Source organism: Bos grunniens, chromosome 21, assembly GCF_055505025.1.
Source record: "Bos grunniens cultivar Pamir isolate PY7600 chromosome 21, Bosgru_T2T1.0, whole genome shotgun sequence".
Lineage (NCBI taxonomy): Eukaryota > Metazoa > Chordata > Mammalia > Artiodactyla > Bovidae > Bos > Bos grunniens.
In genome coordinates, this window is record NC_141185.1 from 34,154,253 (window position 1) to 34,177,296 (window position 23,044).

At 39.2% G+C, this 23,044-nt stretch overlaps 1 protein-coding gene across 21 annotated transcripts in view; it reads left to right on the top strand.

The window, feature by feature from the left end:
• LOC147349347 (uncharacterized) overlaps positions 1–23,044 on the top strand; it is a 690,773-nt gene that overhangs the window by 172,567 nt on the left and 495,162 nt on the right. For 3 of the 21 annotated variants that reach the window (XR_015150413.1, XR_015150409.1, XR_015150414.1), the window contains one exon: positions 2,941–3,003. The exons of the other annotated variants lie outside the window; for them this stretch is intronic. The gene's annotated coding sequence lies outside the window, so the exon portion shown is untranslated. The remainder of the gene's footprint in view (positions 1–2,940; positions 3,004–23,044) is intronic. 21 annotated transcript variants of the gene reach the window in all.

Genomic DNA, 23,044 nt, shown 5'->3' on the forward strand with positions numbered 1-23,044 from the left:
AATACTAAATGAAATATTGAAGATATAACCAAAAAGTTTTGTCTCAAATACTACACACAATTCACTGTATACATATGAAATAGAACAGCCATAGAAGGTGGTGAGTTAGGGTAAAATTTGGGCCTTTCAGTTTCCAGGACAGATGTAGGCAGCAGTATCTGGAAGTCTAACAGAGACAAAACACACCATGGTAAGTAGAGTCTGGAGCCTTGATGTGCTCCTGCTTACTAAAGGATGCTGAAGAATCGTTGGCTGACAACTTGGATTCTGGCTTTAGAGGCAGCTTTGGGTTTAGGGAGATGGGGAAAGAATGACGGGGTGCCTCAGGATAAGAAACTGATTCAGACAACTTGCTGGCTCAAGGACTGGATCCATTGATATTATTACCTAATTACTTGGAGCAGAAGTCCCAAAATACCGTTTTAAAACTTGAATGTCAGATTAGCGCAGGATGGTGGAGTAGAAGTACGTGCACTCACCCCTTCTTAGGGGAACACTGGAATGACAAACAACTGCTGGACAATCATGAACAAAGAAACACTGGAATCTACCAAAACAGTACGCCACATCCAAGGACAAAGGGGAAGCCATGGTGAGATGGTGGGAGGGGCACAATCATGATAGGATCAATTTCCACAGCAGGATGAAATTAATGTAATAAAAAGGAATAGAACTATAAGATCAAAAGAGTTTAAAGAAAAACATATTAAAAGTAGAAACTATGAAAAAGACTAAAATAAAATGATAGAAAATATATTAACCAAAATAAAGTAGCATGACAATATTTATATTTTAAGAAAACAGACCTTAAATGAAAAACAATTGAGTGAAATTGTATTGTATATAATATTTAAAGGAACAACCTGACAAGAAAATATAGCTATCATGAATTTGTAAATACCTACCAATGTAACTCAAATATGTATGTAACTCAAAAATGAACAGAATTAGAGGCTGACTTTCAGTATAGTGTGGTATGAGGCATTTAGGGAAAGCTCTCTCCCAGACAAACATCTTTTCAGCAGGTCAAAATTAGCAAAGGCAATCATTTAAAGTCTCCTGGAGGTTGACTGAAGGGCTCACAGCAAATCTGGAAGTATTTATTCAGCAAAACATACAGAAATTCAATAAGAACAATGAGGGGCCATGACATTCAAACTACGACTGCAGCCTTCTCCAGCAGCTCTTGCCTCACAGAAGAACTATTTCAGCTGGCTCAGCAGCCAAGTAGAAGTTCCCATCTCCCACAGCTCCCTAGGGTGAAAGAGCTATTCTGGGTGGTTTTGGCAGCCAATGAACATTGGCAGTTCCCATTTTCCACAGCTATGTCCTGTAGCAGATCTATATTGAGTGACTGGAGGCAGCCAGCCATGCCTGTTCCTCCACTGAAACTCTAAGCAGTAGGTGATATAGGCAGAGAAAGCTGGTTAGGAAGGCAGCTTCACTTTCCTGCTGATCTGTGTTGAAGGAAGCTGCTCTGATAGGCTCAGCAGGTCAGTGGCAGTTCCTATCTCTCCCAGCTTTCTAGAGCAGAAGACCTAGTCTGGGTATTTGTGCCAACTGTGAACAGCAGCCAGTCCTATCCTTCTTGGATCTGGGCTGCAGAGGATCCATCACTGCATGGTGGTGGCAGCCAGTGGTGACACCAGTTTCCCCTAGTTACACACTTACACAGCTCCTACCCGACAGGGAAACTCTAGGTGGGCAGCCAGTGCAGAGAGAGTTCCTCATGTGCTCCAGCTTGTGCTCCTTAGCACCTCCTAGAAAGTGTGAAAATGTTACTCGCTCAGTTGTGTCTGACTTTTTGTGACCTCATGGACTGTAGCTCACGAGGCTTCTCAGTCTATGGAATTTTCTAGGCAAGAATGCTGGAGTGGATAGTCATTCCCTTCTTTAGGGAATCTTCCCAACCTCCCAGCACCTCCCAGGGGAAAGTCAAAGAAAGACTTAGAAGCTGGCAATACCCTGCCCTTGCAAAGGGGCCCAAATTTAGGATCAGACTGTGCAGCAATTTAAGACCCAGCACATTGATGTGGAAAAGAGAATTGAAAGAAAGCCTATCTACAGCCACAGATGTCCCCAGTGGTCAGGAAGATTATGTAGACAAATCTGTGTCCTCTGAGGAGAGGTATCAAGAATCCTACACACTTAGAGGGAAATAGGCCTCCCTGAACTGGGCCAGTCAACAGACAACAAACAACAGTAAATAACCTCACAGCAATTAGCAACAAACCTCAGAAGAAGGATCATCATTCAGAACTACTCCAATACAGTATCTAAATTGCACAGTTTTAGGAAAAAAAAAAAAAAGAAACACGCAAAGAAATAGAAAAGTATTGACCCATATGCAAGAAAAATAAGTAGGCAATATAATAATAGAAACTTCTTTCGGGGGGGAGGGGCCCAGACTTTGGGCTTGGCAGATGAATACTTAAGTAGCTGTTATAAATATGACCCAAAGAAAACTGTATTTTTAAAAATGAAAGGATGGTATGGTGACAATATCTAATCAAATAAATAACATCAATAAAGATTACAAAGAACAAAATAGAAGTTCTGGAATTGGAAATTATAATAATGAAAATTAAGAATTCTCTAAAGGAGCTTAACAGTCGATATGAGCCAACAACAAACTTGAAGATGGGTAATAGAGATTATGTAATCTGAAGAACAGAGAAAAAAATGAAGAAAAACAGACCCTCAGAAAAATCTGGGACACTATTAAACATATAGACATGTCTAATAATGGGAATACCAGAAGGAGAGGAGGGTGGGATAGGATCAGAAAAATATTTTTTAAGAAATGGTTGAAAACTGCTAAGGGGCTTAAGAGTAAAATTGAGGAGACAGATCAATGAACTGGTTCTCTCATTATGTTTATGTTGGTTAGCTAATTGATGTCCCATGTTTCTCTGAGGCTATGTTCCAATTTTCCTACAGTGAGGACATTCCTTCAGAAAATTCCTATTCTGGATGCAACTACAGATTATCATACTGAGTGAAGTAAGTCAGAAAGAGAAAGACAAATACCATATGACATTACTTACATGTGATATGATGCAAATGAGCCTTTCTATGAGACAGAAACAGATTCATGGACATAGAGAAGAGACTGGTGGCTGCCAAGAGGTAGGAGGTTGGGGGAGAGATGGAACGGGATGTTGGGATTAGTAAATATAAGTTTTTATATGTAGAGTGGCTAAACAACAAAGTCCTACTATACAGCACAGAGAACTATATGCAATATCCTATGATAAACCATAATGGAAACGAATATTTTACAAAGAAGGTATATATATATACATGCATGGCTGAATCACTTTGCTATAAAGCAGTAATTAACACAATATTATACATCAATTACACTTCAATACAAAAATTCCTGTGCTGTATGTTCTAATGTCCTGAGTTAAAATGTCACTTGCCTTTACTGAGAAGATAACAAATCAATTGGAGAAATCAGTTTTATGCCATGAAAATTATTACATATTTTATCAAAGACGTTAGCTATCTTGTGGTTGTTCACTCTTATATTTGAAACACCCACACAAACTTGTCTATACAGATAATCATACGGGTTCAAATTCACACAATTCTTTGTGGGTTCCTAATTTTATTCTCGTTTTTCGCCGGTCTGAGTTCATTCTAACTTTAATATCTTCGACATTAACTTTTAAATAGTCACCAAAATTTCCTGTTAATACTTTGTTCAGATCAGAACAGTCACTCAGTCGTGTCCGACTCTTTGCGACCCCATGAATCGCAGCACGCCAGGCCTCCCTGTCCATCACCAACTCCTGGAGTTCACTGAGACTCACATCCATCGAGTCAGTGATGTCATCCAGCCATCTCATCCTCTGTCGTCCCCTTCTCCTCCTGCCCCCAATCCCTCCAGCATCAGGGTCTTTTCCAATGAGTCAACCCTTCGCATGAGGTGGCCGAAGTACTGGAGTTTCAGCTTTAGCATCATTCCTTCCAAAGAAATCCCAGGGCTGATCTCCTTCAGAATGGACTGGTTGGATCTCCTTGCAGTCCAAGGGACTGTCAAGAGTCTTCTCCAACACCACAGTTCAAAAGCATCAATTCTTCAGCGCTCAGCCTTCTTCACAGTCCAACTCTCACATCCATACATGACCACAGGAAAAACCATAGCCTTGACTAGATGAACCTTTGTTGGCAAAGTAATGTCTCTGCTTTTGAATATGCTATCTATGTTGGTCATAACTTTCCTTCCAAGGAGTAAGCGTCTTTTAATTTCATGGCTGCAGTCAACATCTGTAGTGATTTTGGAGCCCAGAAAAATAAAGTCTGACATGGTATCCACTGTTTCCCCATCCATTTCCCATGAAGTGGTGGGACTGGATGCCATGATCTTCGTTTTCTGAATGTTGAGCTTTAAGCCAACTTTTTCACTCTCCACTTTCACTTTCATCAAGAGGCTTTTGAGTTCCTCTTCACGTTCTGCCATAAAGGTGGTGTCATCTGCATATCTGAGGTTATTGATATTTCTCCCGGCAATCTTGATTCCAGTTTGTGTTTCTTCCAGTCCAGCGTTTCTCATGATGTACTCTGCATAGAAGTTAAATAAACAGGGTGACAATATACAGCCTTGACGAACTCCTTTTCCTATTTGGAACCAGTCTGTTGTTCCATGTCCAGTTCTAACTGTTGCTTCCTGACCTGCATACAGATTTCTCAAGAGGCAGATCAGGTGGTCTGGTATTCCCATCTCTTTCAGAATTTTCCACAGTTCATTGTGATCCACACAGTCAAAGGCTTTGGCATAGTCAATAAAGCAGAAATTGATGTTTTTCTGGAACTCTCTTGCTTTTTCCATGATCCAGCGGATGTTGGCAATTTGATCTCTGGTTCCTCTGCCTTTTCTAAAACCAGCTTGAACATCTGGAAGTTCATGGTTCAAGTATTGCTGAAGCCTGGTTTGGAGAATTTTGAGCATTACTTTACTAGCGTGTGAGATGAGTGCAATTGTGCAGTAGTTTGAGCATTTTTTGGCATTGCCTTTCTTTGGGATTGGAATAAAAACTGACCTTTTCCAGTCCTGTGGCCACTGCTGAGTTTTCCAAGTTTGCTGGCATATTGAGTTCAGCACTTTCACAGCATCATCTTTCAGGATTTGGAATAGCTCCACTGGAATTCCATCACCTCCACTAGCTTTGTTCATAGTGATGCTTCCTAAGGCCCACTTGACTTCACATGCCAGGATGTCTGGCTCTAGGTCAGTGATCACACCATCGTGATTATCTGGGTCATGAAGATCTTTTTTGTACAGTCCTTCTGTGTGTTCTTGCCATCTCTTCTTAATATCTTCTGCATCTGTTAGGTCCATACCATTTCTGTCCTTTATCGAGCTCATCTTTTCATGAAATGTTCCTTTGGTATCTCTGATTTTCTTGAAGAGATCCCTAGTCTTTCCCATTCTGTTGTTTTCCTCTATTTCTTTGCATTGATTGCTGAAGAAGGCTTTCTTATCTCTTCTTGCTATTCTTTGGAACTCTGCATTCAGATGTTTATATCTTTTCTTTTCTCCTTTGCTTTTTGCCTCTCTTCTTTTCACAGCTATCTGTAAGGCCTCCCCAGACAGCCATTTTGCTTTTTTGCATTTCTTTTCTATGGGAATGGTCTTGATCCCTGTCTCCTGTACAATGTCACAAACCTAATTCCATAGTTCATCAGGCACTCTATCTATCAGATCTAGGCCCTTAAATCTATTTCTCACTTCCACTGTATAATCATAAGGGATTTGATTGAGGTCATACCTGAATGGTCTAGTGGTTTTCCCTACTTTCTTCAATTTAAGTGAATCTGGCAATAAGAAGTTCATGGTCTGAGCTACAGTCAGCTCCTGGTCTTGTTTTTGCTGACTGTCTAGAGCTTCTCCATCTTTGGCTGCAAAGAATATAATCAATCTGATTTCAGTGTTGACCATCTGGTGATGTCCATATATAGAGTCTTCTCTTGTGTTGTTGGAAGAGGGTGTTTGTTATGACCAGTGCATTTTCTTGGCAAAACTCTATTAGTCTTTGCCCTGCTTCATTCCGTATTCCAAGGCCAAATTTGCCTGTTACTCCAGGTGTTTCTTGACTTCCTACTTTGGCATTCCAGTCCCCTATAATGAAAAGGACATCTTTTTTGGGTGTTAGTTCTAAAAGGTCTTGTAGGTCTTCATAGAACCATTCAACTTCAGCTTCTTCAGTGTAACTGGTTGGGGCATAGACTTGGATTACTGTGATATTGAATGGTTTGCCTTGGAAACGAACAGAGATCATTCTGTCGTTTTTGACATTGCATCCAAGTACTGCATTTCGGACTCTTTTGTTGACCATGATGGTTACTCCATTTCTTCTGAGGGATTCCTGCCTGCAGTAGTAGATATAATGGTCATCTGAGTTAAATTCACCCATTCCAGTCCATTTGAGTTTGCTGATTCCTAGAATGTTGACATTCACTCTTGCCATCTCTTGTTTGACCACTTCCAATTTGCCTTGATTCATGGACCTGACATTCCAGGTTCCTATGCAATATTGCTCTTTACAGCATCGGACCTTGCTTCTATCACCAGTCACATCCACAGCTAGGTATTGTTTTTAGTTTGGCTCCCTCCCTTCATTCTTTCTGGAGTTATTTCTCCACTGATCTCCAGTAGCATATTGGGCACCGACTGACCTGGGAAGTTTCTCTTTCAGTTTCCTATCATTTTGCCTTTTCATACTGTTCATGGGGTTCTCAAGGCAAGAATACTGAAGTGGTTTGCCATTCCCTTCTCCAGTGGACCACATTCTGTCAAATCTCTCCACCATGACCTGCTCGTCTTGGATTGCCCCACGGGCATGGCTTAGTTTCATTGAGTTAGAAAAGCCTGTGGTCCTAGTGTGATTAGACTGACTAGTTTTATTTGAGTATGGTTTCAGTGTGTTTGCCCCTCTGATGCCCTCTTGCAACACCTACCGTCTTACTTGGGTTTCTTTTACCTTGGGCATGGGATATCTCTTCACGGCTGCTCCAGCAAAGTGCAGCCATTGCTCCTTACCTTGGACAAGGGGTATCTCCTCACCGCGGCCCTTCCTGACCTTCAGTGTGGGATAGCTCCTCTAGGCCCTCCTGCGCCCACGCAGCCATGGCTCCTTGGACATGGGGTTGGTCCTCCCCGCCTCCACCCTTGGCCTCGGGCTTAGGGGCGTGGGGTAGCTCCTCCCGACCGCCGCCCCTGACCTCAGACACGGGGTAACTCTTCTCGTTGCAGCCCCTGGCCTTGGGCGTGGGTTGCTCCTCCCGGCCGCTGCCCTTGTTACACGCTAGTAAATTTATTGTTGGCGTATTTTAAAAATTCTTGAAATAAACAAAATTAAAGTTATCTGTTCTGTCTCTAGGAGAATTTGACTATGGTAGACTCGTTATGCTTGTTCTAACGTCCATCTAAGTTTCTTCCTTCCCATTAACTAGATTTACCAGTAATTCTACAAATAGTGTGTATACTTAATGTGACTGCAAATAGATTTGAACGTTCTGAAGAAGTGTTCTAATCTTCTAAATAAGGCCTAGCATGGAGTTTCTTGACTTTGATGACCTTTTCATGATTGAAATTGTTAGCTCCATGGGTTGAAGAGACAAGGAAGAGAACATTTCAGAATTTAGGATTGGACTCCCCAGGGCATAGGACCCATTCAGGTTCAAAGAAGCAAAGCTGACTCTTGTTTTCATAGACATGTTTGCCTTTATAAAGTATGATGCTGCATTTTCAAATTCACATTATTTAATTAGCATGTAATATATGTAAAGATGTCCAGAGACTTTTTCTTCTTCTCCTTCCTCCTACTTTTCTTCTTCCTTCCCTCCGCTTCTTCTTTCTCTTTTTTTCTATTACTTTTCTGCCTATTTTCTAGATTCTCGTGATCTTTTACCCTTTCCTTTTCCTTTTATTCTTTTTGTCATTCTCTTTTGCTGGCTAACTGGTTTCAAAGCATTTCTTTGTAACTAAAATTACCTGGGAGAGGTTGTCTGTATTTATACAAAGCAGTATTAAATTCATGAATCTCACTTCTACTTTTGACTTTACTTCCTCAGCATCCTTCACTGTGCCACCAAAGAATGGTGACCTTGAATGGCATATAGATAAGGAAATTCATTTTCTTTTGCCAAAAGCTATGCTTCCATTGACCTATAGAGACACATAGTTCAATTCCAATTATAGTAATTCTGACGTTGCAAGACACAGGCATTATGCACTGAAGCATAATTGCATATTAAAAACACTTGAGAGAGTGTACCTAGTCCATAAAGTTGGTGAAGGTCCTATTTCTCTCACTGGGATTTTAAACTCTCCCTAGGATATGATACTTTGGAACTATAGCCTTCATAAAACAGATGAAGCCATGGAGGCCACAACAGTTCACCAACTGACCCATGGTCATAACACCCAAGAGAGAAGAACCATAGTAATTGTTCACGTTCATTCAGACTTATCCAAATCTTCCTCACTGGACCTTGAGTGAGATAACATTAAGTGCTGTCTCCTTTTATTGGAGAATTTGATATTTCACTCTCCAGAGGTTACTGTCTAGGATCTGAGGAGCTAGTTCTCATAAACAGCCTCATGTAAGAAACAATACTGGGTTTGAAGAAAGAGTGTGATGTGCAGTATTATCTAAAGACTTGTGTTTTAACAATGACTTATTGATGCCCACTGGGTCCCTGGAACTTATGCATATCCTACTATCTGAAGGGTAGCTTGAACCCTGAGTCTGTTTTCTGTGGCTGTCTTATGGAAAAGCAACAGTGTGAAATTATCAAAAGACTATGCCAAGTCAAAGGAGAAAAGGAAAGAATGTTCTATAAAGGTTGACAAGGAGGACGACGTGGAGCTTATTAGGAATTAGGAATGCTACTTGTTTAAAAGCTTTTATTATTTGTAGTGTGAATTTTCATGACTGATGTGAGAAAGTAGAAGGGAACAATTTTTTAAAAAAAGCGAAAAAATCCTAGTTGATTCCGTTGGTTTCTTGGCTTGTAAATAGTTACCCTCAAACTGACTGAAATGATCATGACAGGGGCTTCAGAGAGTTGAACAGGGAGCAAAGACATCTTCATTTAGAAAAGTGGAAGGCATTTGGTGAGCAATGGTAGGAGCACAGAGATCATCTGACACGGCAAGATTTATAACTATGGGAACATGAAGGCTCAGGAATCATTCTGAGGTTTGACAAATGCTCAATAGTAAAACTAGGCCTTGGAAGAGTTCATGTTGATGGGACTGAGTGGAGAGGGAAGAGGTAGAGAGAGAAAAGTAAGGAGATATATCAATCAATTGATTGATAACTAGGCAGAATGACAAAGAGAGAGAGAGTAAGGGAGGAATGGAGAAAGAGAGAGAGAGAACAGAATCACTACAGACCACCATGGAGATGCAGTATTAAGTCTTTACTTCCATTTAGAGGTGTGGAAGTACCACATGTCAGCAGAATCTTGGGAGAGGATGGGACCAATTGATTTTGTAATGCAGAGCTATGGAAAGAGGTGGGACAGAGTGGGGAAGAACTCTAAGTAAACAGGACTCATATTGGCAGCAACTTCTTTAGAGTAAAGGAAACTACAGAAACATTCATCTACCCCTGATGAGTGATTATATGCAATATAATTGATACCTTTAAATATATATATATATACATATATATATATATATATATATATACACACATACACACACACACACACAAAGATAATCTGGGGCCAGAAATGTAAGCTTACCCTCATGTCAAATGCCTGTTACTTTGTGTGACAGCTCATGTCTCATATGGACCCTGTTTTTTGCTTTGAAGCCTGTCTTTGAACCTGTTGCCTCAGTGGAAACGTGAGAGTACGAGCTATCTCAATGAACCTTTCTTTGTTCTCACTCCTTCTAACAGCAGGACAAGTACAGAGATGACAGATGAACTATATACCTCTTTTCTACTGTTCTTTACAATCCTAGATGAAACTTAGAAATAAGAGGCCAGCTACCTGTTTTTCTTTCTGAGTCCTATAGTCCGGCTTCCATAGTCAGTGCTGTTCCTGTTCTTTTCTTCTAAGTTAGAGTTGGGAAAGTTTCTCAAACCAGGATGCCAGCCATAGAGGAGATAGGAGACTGGACAGAGAGAGGACTCCTTTTCCAGCTGGACCTTAGTCATCATTAGCACAACTAAGGCAGAGAGATATGAGAGGAAAATGGGCTTCCTCTGTCTTCTTAGAGAGCCGTTCTATCCCCTGCAAAGAATCTGCCTCCCAGTGCAGGATATGCCAGAGACTTGGGTTCGATCCCTGGGTCAGGAAGATCCCCTGGAGTAGGAAATGGCAACCCACTCCAGTATTCCTGCCTGGAGAATCCCATGGACAGAGGAGGCTTGCGGGCTACAGTCCATGGGGTCACAAAGCATCTGACACTACTGAGTGACTGAGCATGCACACACAAACACACATATACACATAGTATGTTATATGAACTTTATTAAAATGAAATAAGTGATGTACTCGCAAGTACAGTCAAGGGGCAGCTTGTCCCTCAGTTCAAAAGTTGATACATGTCATATTTAAAGTGAATATCTTTTACCTGTTTTAGACTCCCTAATGTTTTAGACTCCCCTACCCTGTCATCTGGAGAAGGCAATGGCACCCCACTCCAGTACTCTTGCTTGGAAAATTCCATGGACACAGGAGCCTGGTAGGCTGCAGTCCATGGAGTTGCTAAGAGTCGGACACGACTGAGCGACTTCACTTTCACTTCTCACTTTCATGCATTGGAGAAGGAAATGGCAACCCACTCGAGTGTTTTTGCCTGGAGAATTCCAGGAATGGAGGAGCCTGGTGGGCTGCTGTCTATGGGGTTGCACAGAGTCGGACATGACCGAAGCGACTTAGCAGCAGTAGCAGCAGCAGCAGCAACCCTGTCATCAAACATATTCACAGAGCTGCAGTTCAATATGGGTCTTTCAAAAAAAACCTTAGAGATCAGCTAGTTTGGCCCCTTTCTATGCTTTTCAAAAGAGGAAACTAAGGCATAAAAAGGTTGGCAGATGTTGCCAGGTAGGGGCCAATTAGATGTGGGAAGAATCAGGTCTAGAATCCAAGTCTTCCAATTCTCAGCCTAGCCTTTCTCCTGGTTGCTCTGCTATTTCAAGCCATTTGTTATAAGAACTCTTTTAAACAAACAAACAAAAAACTCTTAACTTCTGTCCAACTTTTAGGTCCTCAGTTCAGTTCAGTTCAGTCGCTCAGTCGTGTCCGACTCTTTGCGACCCCATGAATCACAGCATGCCATTTTATGTCCTCACAGGCTATCAAATCCATTTTAAGTATCTTAAAAATGGGAGTTTTAGGAAGTCCACATATTTCTTTCGGTGCTGTGGGTTTTACTTGTTTCTTTGGTTTGTTGTTTCTTTTAATCTTCCCTCACAGTGAGGTTTTATTACTGTAGAATGAAGCATTTTATAAACTCAGATTTAGATTTCTAGAAAAGATTAATTAAACTCAGATTTAGATTAATATAAAACAGTGGCTCAGGGCTTGGTGCTAGAATTCCATAGCTCTGGTTTAAATCCAGATTATACCCCTTTGCTAATCGTGTGACCCTGGGCAAGTTCTTTAACCTCTTGAAGCCTCAGTTTCCTCACCCTTCAAAATCCTGGTATTAATAACACTTTATCATAATGCTATTGTGTTGATTAAATGAGGTAAAGAATATGTAATGCATTAGCATAGTGGCAGGCTCATAGCAAATACTCAATTATATGTCGGCTTTGTGCATGTGTGTGTATGCTTATATGTGTGTTATGCTTATATGTGTGTTTATGTGTTTATCTGCCAGGAACCACTTTTAGCTTTATTTCTGTGATGTGGGATTAGGACTGATTATGACAGATAGCACTTAGCTCTTCAAGGCACAATTATAAACATGTATAAAAAATAAGACACTTTGTAAGCAAACACAATAGTTTAACGTGTCATTTTGGAGATGCTATTCCAGCATTTTGAAAAGAATGTTGTGGAGAAAGTTAGGCATTTCAGATAATAATAGATATTATGCAAAAAAACGCATCATTAGCTAAATGATTAAGAAAGGCTGGCTTACACAAATTGAAAACCTTTTTTTCTCCTCTATAGGATTTCTCAGAGTTTTAACTCATTAAAAGATGTTGTGATGTCCAAAAATGGAATATTTGGCTAGGAAGCTTGTTTGTCTTCAGACAGCTCATGGACCTAGGCAGTCATTTTAGGTAAAGCTGCTTTATTTTTATTCTAGTTGTACACCCACAGTTTAGATCTCTTTTGGAAGTCTCTTGAGGGAATCACCTTGGACTTCTGTGCCACTGAGGCTTAGTTTTTGTAAGATTTTTTTTAATTAACAAAAATGAAGTACATTTTTACTCTGACATCTTAATTTCCCCTTATTTTTATTTTTAATTATGATAAAATGTACTTAATAAAAAATTTAACAGCATAACTAGTTTTAAATGCGCAGCTCAGTGGGTACTTACAGTGAGTATATTCACACTGTTATGCAGCCAATCTCCAAAACTCTTTTCATCTTGCAAAATGAAACTGTATTGCATTAAACAATTCCCCATTCCCTCCTGCCCCCAGCCCCTGTCAGTCACTTTCTGTGTCTATAAATTTGACTATTCTAAATACTTTACATACGTGGAGTCATACGATGTTTGTGACTAGCTTATTTCACTTACCAGCTTCCCTGGTGGCATGGTGGTAAAGATTCTACCTGCCAATGCAGGAGATGCAAGGATTGATCTTTGAGTTGGGAAGACCCCCTGGAGTACAAAATGGAAACCCACTCCTGTATTCCTGCATGGAAAATTCCATGGATAGAGGAGCTGGTGGGCTACAGTCCGTGGAGTTCCAAAGAGCTGGACATGACTGAGCAGGCACGCACTCACTGTTTCACTTAGTACTGATCGGAAGGATTAATGCTAACTGTTGTAACAGACTAGTCTGAAACCTTCATTCCTCGACAATGAGGTGCTTATTTTATAATTTATATAGAGACAAGTATGGGTCAGTGATCTTCCTACATTATACCCTTTAGAATTCATGATCTCTAAGGTCACTGGAGAAGAAGGGGATTACAGAGGATGAGATGGTTGGATGGCATCACTGATTCAATGGACATGAGTTTGGGTAAACTCTAGGAGTTGGTGATGGACAGGGAGGCCTGGCGTGCTGCTTGGGATCACAGTCAGACACGACTGAGCGACTGAACTGAACTGAACTGAAGGTCACTGCAGGTTGGGAAATGAAGAATGGAATAGCAATTAGGCTCCTAACTGCCTCAGCTTTCCCTGAGGTGACCCATACCACTCTTTATTGGAGAAGCCTACTTACACAGAAATATAGGAAGTCCCATGGAATTTGGGGTGTGTGTGCTGACTTTGTGATACATGTTTAGTGAATTTATGCTTGGCACCCCACTCCAGTACTCTTGTCTGGAAAATCCCATGGATGGAGGAGCCTGGTAGGCTGCAGTCCATGGGGTCGCTAAGAGTCAGACACGACTGAGCGACTTCACTTTCACTTTTCACTTTCATGCATTGGAGAAGGAAATGGCAACCCACTCCGGTGTTCTTGCCTGGAGAATCCCAGGGATGGTGGAGCCTGGTGGGCTGCCGTCTATGGGGTCACACAGAGTCGGACACGACTGAAGCGACTTAGCAGCAGCAGCAGCAGCAGTAAACACAATAGTGACTAGTTGTTATGACTTTATTAAATTAACATTTGTTAAGTGGAGCACAAGGTGTTGGATGGTGAGCCAAAGTTCAAAAAGAGACCACATGAGGAACTGAAATAGAGATGGTTATTACTTCTAGGTCCTGAAGGAGGTACTTGGCACACCGCCAGAGGCCATGCAGGGAGGTCAGTGGCAAAGTGCAGAGAGAAAAAGGCAGGACTTGCAGCTTATGGTTTCATTAGAGTCAGTGAGTAGAGTGCTTTTGGGTTTCCCAGCTAATGCTAGATGGGTCAATTCAAACCAAAAGAGTTAGGTTTTGGTAAGCCCCATGAGGGGTGGGGGGCGTCTTACCTAAGGGGCATATAAGGCATGCAAGTGCTGGGAGGCATGAAAGTCTGTTGATAACAACAGTGATCAGCGGTCAGGGGACAGTGTTGGGGGAGTCATATCAGGAACCTGTATTTGTTTGACTCTGAAGGCTGCTCTCTAGTACATGAGCTCGTATTGGGGTGGGGCGTGGGACTAGTGTCAGTTTAAGGACTCTGAAGTTTACTAAACCAAAATAAAAGCAGAGCCAGTGATACCATGGATTAGCTTAGCCAAACTCTCAACACTATCTATATTTGAAAAAATAGCAATAAATATATGTGTGTGATTTATTTGGCTTACAAAACTTGGTGGACATACAAATTCATAAATCTCTTGCAATAACTGTGGTGTATCAGGATTTTGCTGATAAGTTGGTTTCCTATTGTCTATCAATATCAAATAGCACTAATTTTAACTAGAAGAGAATTGAAGTACAAAATTATGCCTTTTTAATTTCCAGATAAGACCAAGGCTAAGTTCAGATGAGTATATTTATTGGTTTTGAAAATCTCTTTGAAAGAGAACTTTAATGGTAATTTTTTTTCCCAGAGTTGCTCCTGTGATGAACTTAATTTCAGTTATTTTGATGTGGGATTTTGGAATTATTCCTTACTATGCATTCTTCTTTGCCTGTGTTCTGCAATAAATTAAGCTTGCCACTTTGATTCGAAATTTTCTGGGTTGGTATAGTTATTTGGACCAATTGATCATGCCTTAAAGTTGTTTTTAGTAACAGAGATATTCAATTAACTCTTATGCATAAATCTGAATTACATTCAGTTGAAAAACTCATGGCATATATACTTTATAGCTAATGTTCAATTGTCCATAATAATTATATGAAGACTGTGCCTACATTATACCAAAACATTTGATTAAAAAGTGCTAACCTTATGATACTGACTGTTTAGCATATAGACAAAGACAAAACAAGAGTTATTTGAATGATTCCAACTTATAAAAACTACTGAATTCCATCAAAACATATTATATATTGGAACACAGTGACAGCACATAACACTATTGCTTTATGCTTTATTACAAAGGCTAATTTTAGCCCCTAACATAGTTTGTGGTGGCCTTGTCTAACACATTTGAGAAAAATAGATATTAGTTTCCACCTTGCTGTGAACTCACTTGGGAAGCCTCAACTTCCTTTTTTCAAAAACAAAACCAATATCCAGTTACTTTAAAAATATTTTTGTCAGTAACTGGAATCTATTTAAAATTATATTTCTACAATAAGAAGCATGAAGATAATCCTGCAATATCAGGCTTTCTGATGCATTTTGAACATACTTAAAATTATATATAATCTTTAATTAATACTAGATCAAGTTTTTATGAAGTTATAATCCAGAGTTATGATTTACAGATCACTTGATTTTTTTTTGTATTAAATTTGGAGAATGGATATCCATAATGGATGCGATGCCATAGGATTAGTTGCAGATGTCCACTGGGCAAAGATGTTTAGAAAATTCTCCAACATGAAGAAATATAGGGGTGCAAATTCCCTAGAAGAAACAGGAATAACAAAATCAGTTTTGACCAGATACATATGGATGAAGGAAAAGTTTGAGATTTTTTTGTGCTATTTTCAGGGATTCCAATTACAATGTGAAATCTTTGTAGCCCTAACAGATTATTTGCAAAATGCATTTCTCAGCTAAAACTACACATTTTGGTTTCTGTTAGATTAGTTTTTGTCATTCTGGCAGCTGGGCTGGCTCATGCTCATTTAATCACCTTTGTCATTACAGAAACCAGAGTAAAATGACATGCCTAAGTTCACACAAGAGTCAGGGATAGGAAGAAAATTAGTAAAATGTTCCGTCCACTAGCTTCCCGGTTGATACATAATCCACAGAAACATCATATGTTGTTTATATCAAGTTATTTGAAATTCTTCCATGTTGTTTCTCATTAGGAATATGTTTTCCCAACACACTTTTCTTTTTTTTGCTAGAGAGGAAATATGAATTAATTTCTTGCCAGTTCTGTGCATAGTCCTACTTTCGTCTATATTAAATGCATCCTAAACATGCTATAGGTTTGTTTTGGATTGTTTATAGAAACATACTGGGAAGGAAAGGAAATGATTGCTAAGCTGGATTTCAGTAAGGGAGTAATCAGAGGCTTTCATAGAGCTCATTTCATTCTTTATTTATGATTTATAGTTGTTTCTTTAACAGCCTGCAAGGTACATGAAGGATCATAAGCCAGAAAACTATGAAAACATACATAAATATTTATTCAAATGTGCTATTTTTCACCTGATAACAATGTCTTTTTTTAAACTTTTCTCTGTCGGAGTGTATTTTTCAGAGCAGTTCACTCAAGTGTTGGTTTTTTTTTTTTTCCTTCTGATTTGTTTTGCTTTTATTCATTTTTGCAAATTACTGGAAAAGAGGCAAAAGTTTTATTCTTCCAGAAGAAATTGCACTCACTGCAACTTTAGCATGCCCTAAGTTGAAATGCATGAGGATGTGATAATGATGCTGTCACTACTGTTTCCAGCAGAGCAGAGGTGAGAGGCAAAGCAAGGAAACAATCAGGTCACACATCGAGTCCTGCCTTCGACATAATCTGAAGCATAAAAGAGCCTTGCACAGATCTGGGATTTATAGTATCATCCTCAAAGCAGGATATGTGTGTGTGCCCTTTTTTTATTCCTTAATAATCTCTCTAGAGATGTTCATATTATGTCTAACAGTGGATTGAGAAGTGAAAAATTCAAACAACTACAAACAAAAATTGTTTTGATTCCAGTGAACCAGTTGTACTGGCTTTAATGTTTTCATTGTTTCAATGTTGCTAATTTGAGCCAGAATTAGAAAATATGTGCACTTAATGATAAGCCAAAACATCCCTCTTTCAATGGTATTAAATTTAGATCCTATGAAAGGTATAGCATATTGAGAGCATGGTCATCCCAGACATCACTTGGGTGACTGTGTTAACAATTGCAGTAAAGTGGATGGGTTCTAGAATCAGAATGCCTGTATACAAACTATGGCCCTGCCCCCTCTCTAGCTGTGTGACCCTAGGAAACTTACTTAACCTTTCTGGAACCCAATTTCTTTCTCCATAAAATGTGAGTATTGACAAAATCTACCCTAGTTTTGTTATTGGAATTAAATGTGCTCAACCATTCAGCTATAAAATGTGTACAGGGCTTAGTACATTCCAGACACTTGTGCTTCGTTGCTCAGTCGTGTCTGACTTTTTGCGACTCTGAACTGTAGCCCGCCAGGCTCCTCTGTCCATGGGATTTGCCAGGCAAGAATGCTGGAGTGGGTTGCCATTTCCTTCTCCTGCAGATACTTAATACTCAGGAAAATTAGCTAATATCATTAAGCAAAGTCTCACTAAAGATTTTACAACTGACTGACATCTCATTAGAGAATCCTAGTTAGGGATTCAACAGTTATGTCCAGAAGAACAGTAAGTCCATTAGCATCAAAGGTTCATATTCATACATGCTTTTTGAAGATGCTAAATACAAAATAAGCTCATAGTGATTGAAGCAAAGATACCTGTTGACTTGCTAAAATATAATAAAGTAATGCATATTACTTACAGAAGAAAATAAAATTGATAAATGTTAGAAATGTTGAACAATCTCTGATTTTCAGTGAAAGAAAAATATTACCTCATCCAAAGCCAAGGCATAGCTTGGTTCAAGGCAGACTCTCTGCACAGAAAAGGCTGCTTATGAAATCTGTGACAGAAATCCCAAGTTATATCCATCACTCTATTTAATAGCAAGAATTCCAGAGGGGATGGAATTTTTTGTTTTGTTTTAAATGTCAAATATTTAATGCTTGAATGCCCATTGCTTAACATTTGCTATCTGGCATTGTATGATATATCTAATATACACCAATATTCATGGAAGTATGAAATAAGAGTAAATATTTTAACAGCAGAAGCAAAACAAAAAATAGTCCCACAGAGAGTTTGTATTCCCAAATATATGTGATTGTCAGTAGCTATCATTCTCTTTGTTTGCAACCTGGCCTAAGTCATTCAATCAGACTTCTCCACGGCAATATTTAACACTAGAAAATAGCATAGAAGCATCCATTTCCTAAAATAAAGAGTAAACATTTTTGAGCATGCAAGAGCTCAGGTGTAATCATTGTGAGGCCTTCTTCAAGACACTACGGGATGCTGATGTTCTGGCGATCAAAAGATGAATAATATATATAATGTATGAATAATATATATGTAGTTGCTAAGCATACTCTGAAAATGAAAAGTAATGAGAAAGGTCTAATCATTCTCGACAAAATATTTTATGAACCTCCAATAATTAAAACAATGTGATGATGCTATGTGAATAGACGGTTAGTTGAAAGGAATATCCAGATAGATAGATACGTATGTTATACATGTTAAAAGTGCCATTTCAAATTGATGGGGAAAAGACAGAAAGATAGATTATTCAGTGAATGATATTGTATCCCACAGATGGGCAATACCAAAGAATTTTCAAACTACCATAATTGTGCTCATTTCACATGCTAGCAAGGTAATGCTCAAGATCTTTCAAGCTAGGCTTCAGCAGTATGTGAACCAAAAATTTCCAGATGTATAAGCTGCACTTTGAAGAGGCAGAGGAACTAGAGATCAAACTGAGAGTATGTGTTGGATCATGGAAAAGCAAGGAGTTCCCAAAAAACATCTATTTCTGCTTTATTATGCAAAAGCCTTGACTGTATGGATCATAACAAATTATGGAAATTTCTTCAAAAGATGGGTGTACCAGATCACCTCACTGCCTCCTGAGAAATCTGTATGTGAGTCAAAGGCAACAGTTAGAACCAGACATGTAATAACTCACTGGTTCAAAATTGGGAAAGGAGTACAACAAGGCTGTATATTGTCACCCTGCTTATTATTTAACTTATATGCAGAGTACCTCATATGGAATGGTGGGCTGGATGAACCACAAGCTGGAATCAAGATTGCCTGGAGAAATATCAACAACCTCAGATATGCAGATGATGCCACTCTAAGGCAGAAAGTGAAGAGGAACTAAAGAGCCTCTTAATGAGGGTGAAAGAGGAGAGTGAAAAAGTTGGCTTAGAACTCAATATTCAAAAAATGAAGATCATGGCATCTGGTGCCATTACTTCATGGCAAATAGAAGAGGAAAAGTGGAAGCAGTGACAGATTTTATTTTCTTGGGCTCCAAAATCACTGCAGACAGTGACTGCAGTCACAAAATTAAAAGATGCTTGTTCCGTGGAAGGAACCAACCAGTGAGGTTGCTTAGCCCAGTCCGACTCTTTGCGATCCCATTACCCGTAGCCTACTAGGCTCCTCCATCCATGGAATTTTCCATCAAGAGTACTGGAGTGGGTTGCCATTTCCTTCTCCAGGGGATCTTCCTGACAAGAGATCGAACCCAGGTCTTCCGCATTGCAGGCAGACACTTTACCGTCTGAGCTACCAGGATAGCCCCCTTCCATGGAAGGAAAGTTATGAGAAACCTGCATTTCCTTCATTGCCAGGCAGGTTCTTTACCACTGAGCCACCTGGGAAACCCATGACAAATCTAGACAGCATATTAAAAGCAGAACCACTTTTCCAACAAAAGTCTGTATAGTCAAAGCTATGATTTTTCCAGTAGTCATCAGATGTGAGCACTGGACCACAAAGAAGCAAATTCCAGGAGATGGTGGAGGACAGAAGAACCTGGTGGGCTATAGTCCATGGGGTTGCAAAGAGACAGACGTGACAATGCCTGCACAACAATTATGAGGCTGCCATTTCCTGTGGCAAAGTAAAATCTAAAAGGGTAAAATTTGAAGGCACAAATAAAATCATAAAGGTAAAAGACAACCTATTAGAAAAGAATTTTAAATCATCTTTTATCAAGGAAGAAATGTCTTAGTATGACCCAGAAAAAGCATAATCATAAAAGAACTGATTAATACATTTGCCCCTGTAAAATTAAAAATGACTTAATTAAAGAAAATAAAGACCAACTTGGGAAAAAAATTTGCAACTCATATCACAAAAAAACCAATTTTTCTATTATATAAAGAATACCTACAAATTATTATTAAAATGAAAATAGAAAAATTGAAACAGTGTATATACTCACAGAACAGGGATCTAAATGGCCGTAAATATGTAAATAGTTGTACATTATGAGAGAAAAGTGTATTATAATTGCAGAGGAATACTATATTTAGACTGGTAAGTATTAAAAAGATTGACAATGCACTATACCCATAACTGTGTTAGGGAATAATATAAATAAGTATGATTTATATGCTGGGCAATATAGTATAGTCATATAGCAAAGATGAAAAATACCCATATCCCTTGACTTAGAAATTCTGTTCAAAATATTTCTTCTGCAAACTGCAACATGCATGACATATGTACAGTTTATTATTATAGCATCATTTATAATAGCAGAAGATTAAAAACATCAAAATGTTGATGGGGATCAATTGGTTGAGGGGACCAATTAAATACATAATATAGAGGCACACAACGGAAGAGGGAAAGGGGATAAAAATTTTTGTTTCATGTATCGATATGGAAAGATGTCCAATATGCAATGAGTGAAAAATGGAACGATCAGAAGAGTACATGCTACCATTTGAAGAAAAAAATGTAAAACAACAAAATGCATATATGTCTATTTTACTTCTCCAGATGCACACTGAAAAACTAGGTAACAGTTTACGGAGGAGAACTGTGGCTAGGGTTATAAGTAGGGAGGGAAATTCATTTTAGACCCTTTTGGCACATTCTTGAATGTTATAGGATTAGTATTTATTTCCTTTAGAATGAATTAAGTTTATATTAAAACTTTGAAGTATTCATTTGTATTCTCAATGAAAATGGTTCTGGAATGGCTCGAATGGAACAGGTTGAGAGGATAATATCAGGGGAGTGAGACATTGGAGAAAAAACTGTAAAACATAAATGTAGAAACATACACGTTTTTAATAGGTTTGTGCTTGAGGTTCTAGATGAGTGCAATAGGATTAGGAGGATTTTTTTCTAAGAAAGGTAATAGATAAGGATTGACAATAAGATAAATATAGAGAATATAATAATTGTAAAGATAGATAATATTACAACATGTTTTCATGTTGTTGGGAGATGAAACACTAGATTTTTTTTTTTTTCCTGATAGGAATTAGATGAAAGTACTTGCTATCGGGCTTCCCTGGTGGCTCAGTGGTAAAGAATCCACCTGCCAATGTAGGTTGGAACATGAGTTCCATCCCTGATCCGGGGACATCCCACAAGTCGCGGAGCAACTAAACCCATGCACCACAGCTACTGAGCCTGGGCGCCACAGCTGCTGGTCCCATGTAGCACAACTACTGAAACACCCACACCCTGGGGCCCAGGCACCACAGCTAGGGAGTAGCCCCTACTCTTCACAACTAGAGAAAAGCCCACACAGCAACCAAGACCCAGGACAGCCAAAAATAAATCAAAAAGACAATTAAAGAAAATTTGTTAAAAAAAAAAAGTACTTACTATCTATGAAGACCACTCCTCCATGGTGGCAATCATAATATTGCTTGTGTATCTATTTCTATTATGAAAGAGGGTGAGTTCAGACAAAGTTGCATGGTCATGGGAAAAGATAATCCTGGTGGGGTCAGGAGTATGATATACTATGTCCACCCTGTTATTCCTGTTTGAGGTTTTACCAATATTCATAATATGTGCTGGTTGGGATTGTGAGCAGATTAGGAAGTGACAAAAGACATTCTGTAGGTCTAGTTCTATAAAACAAGTAGAACACCATTACCTTGTGAAAAAGAGGTGAGAAGTTATGAAATGTTTCTATTAAGGATCTATAATTATGTAGAGATTTATTTTGCTTTTCATTCTAATATGCATCCTACTTTTATAATTTGTCTGTAACTTTGGCGGAATTTTATTTTGTTCTTTGAATATGGTCCATACCATCCAATTCACACCCAGCATTCATATCCATTCATATCCATGGCCATTCATATCCACGTCTTCTCTACTCCTATGCCTTTTTGATCTACTATTCCATGGCTTTCTATTTCCACCTTGTGAAAATAATTCCAAGTTTTCACCAATGGGATCTCCACCTTATTCCACTTCAGCTTCATTTTCGGTCCCCTCAACTGACAACACAGATAATTGGGAGGAGTTGCTGCATACTGGTTTTCCCTCATAGCTCAGTTGGTAAAGAATCTGCCTGCAATGCAGGAGACCCTGTTTCAATTCCTGGGTTGAGAAGATCATCTGGAGAAGGAAATAACAACCCTCTCCAGTATTCTTGCCTGGAGACTCCCGTGGACAGAGGAGCCTGACAGACTATAGTCCAAGGGGTCACACAAGTTGGACATGAGTTGGCAACTAAACTAAACATGAGTTGGCAACTAAACATCAGATAATCATGATGATGTGATCACTGACCTAGAGCCAGACGTCCTGGAATATGAAGTCAAGTGGGCCTTAGAAAGCATCACGATGAACAAAGCTAGTGGACGTGATGGAATTCCAGTTGAGCTATTTCAAATCCTGGAAGATGATGCTGTGAAACAGCTGCACTCAATATGCCAGCAAATTTGGAAAACTCAGCAGTGGCCACAGGACTGGAAAAGGTCAGTTTTTATTCCAATCCCAAAGAAAGGCAATGCCAAAGAATGCTCAAACTACCGCACAATTGCACTCATCTCACACGCTAGTAAAGTAATGCTCAAAATTCTCCAAGCCAGGCTTCAGCAATATGTGAACCGTGAGCTTCCTGACGTTCAAGCTGGTTTTAAAAAAGGCAGAGGAACAAGAGATCAAATTGCCAACATCCGCTGGATCATGGAAAAAGCAAGAGAGTTCCAGAAAAACATCTATTTCTGCTTTATTGACTATGCCAAAACCTTTGACTGTGTGGATCACAATAAACTGGGAAATTCTGAAAGAGAT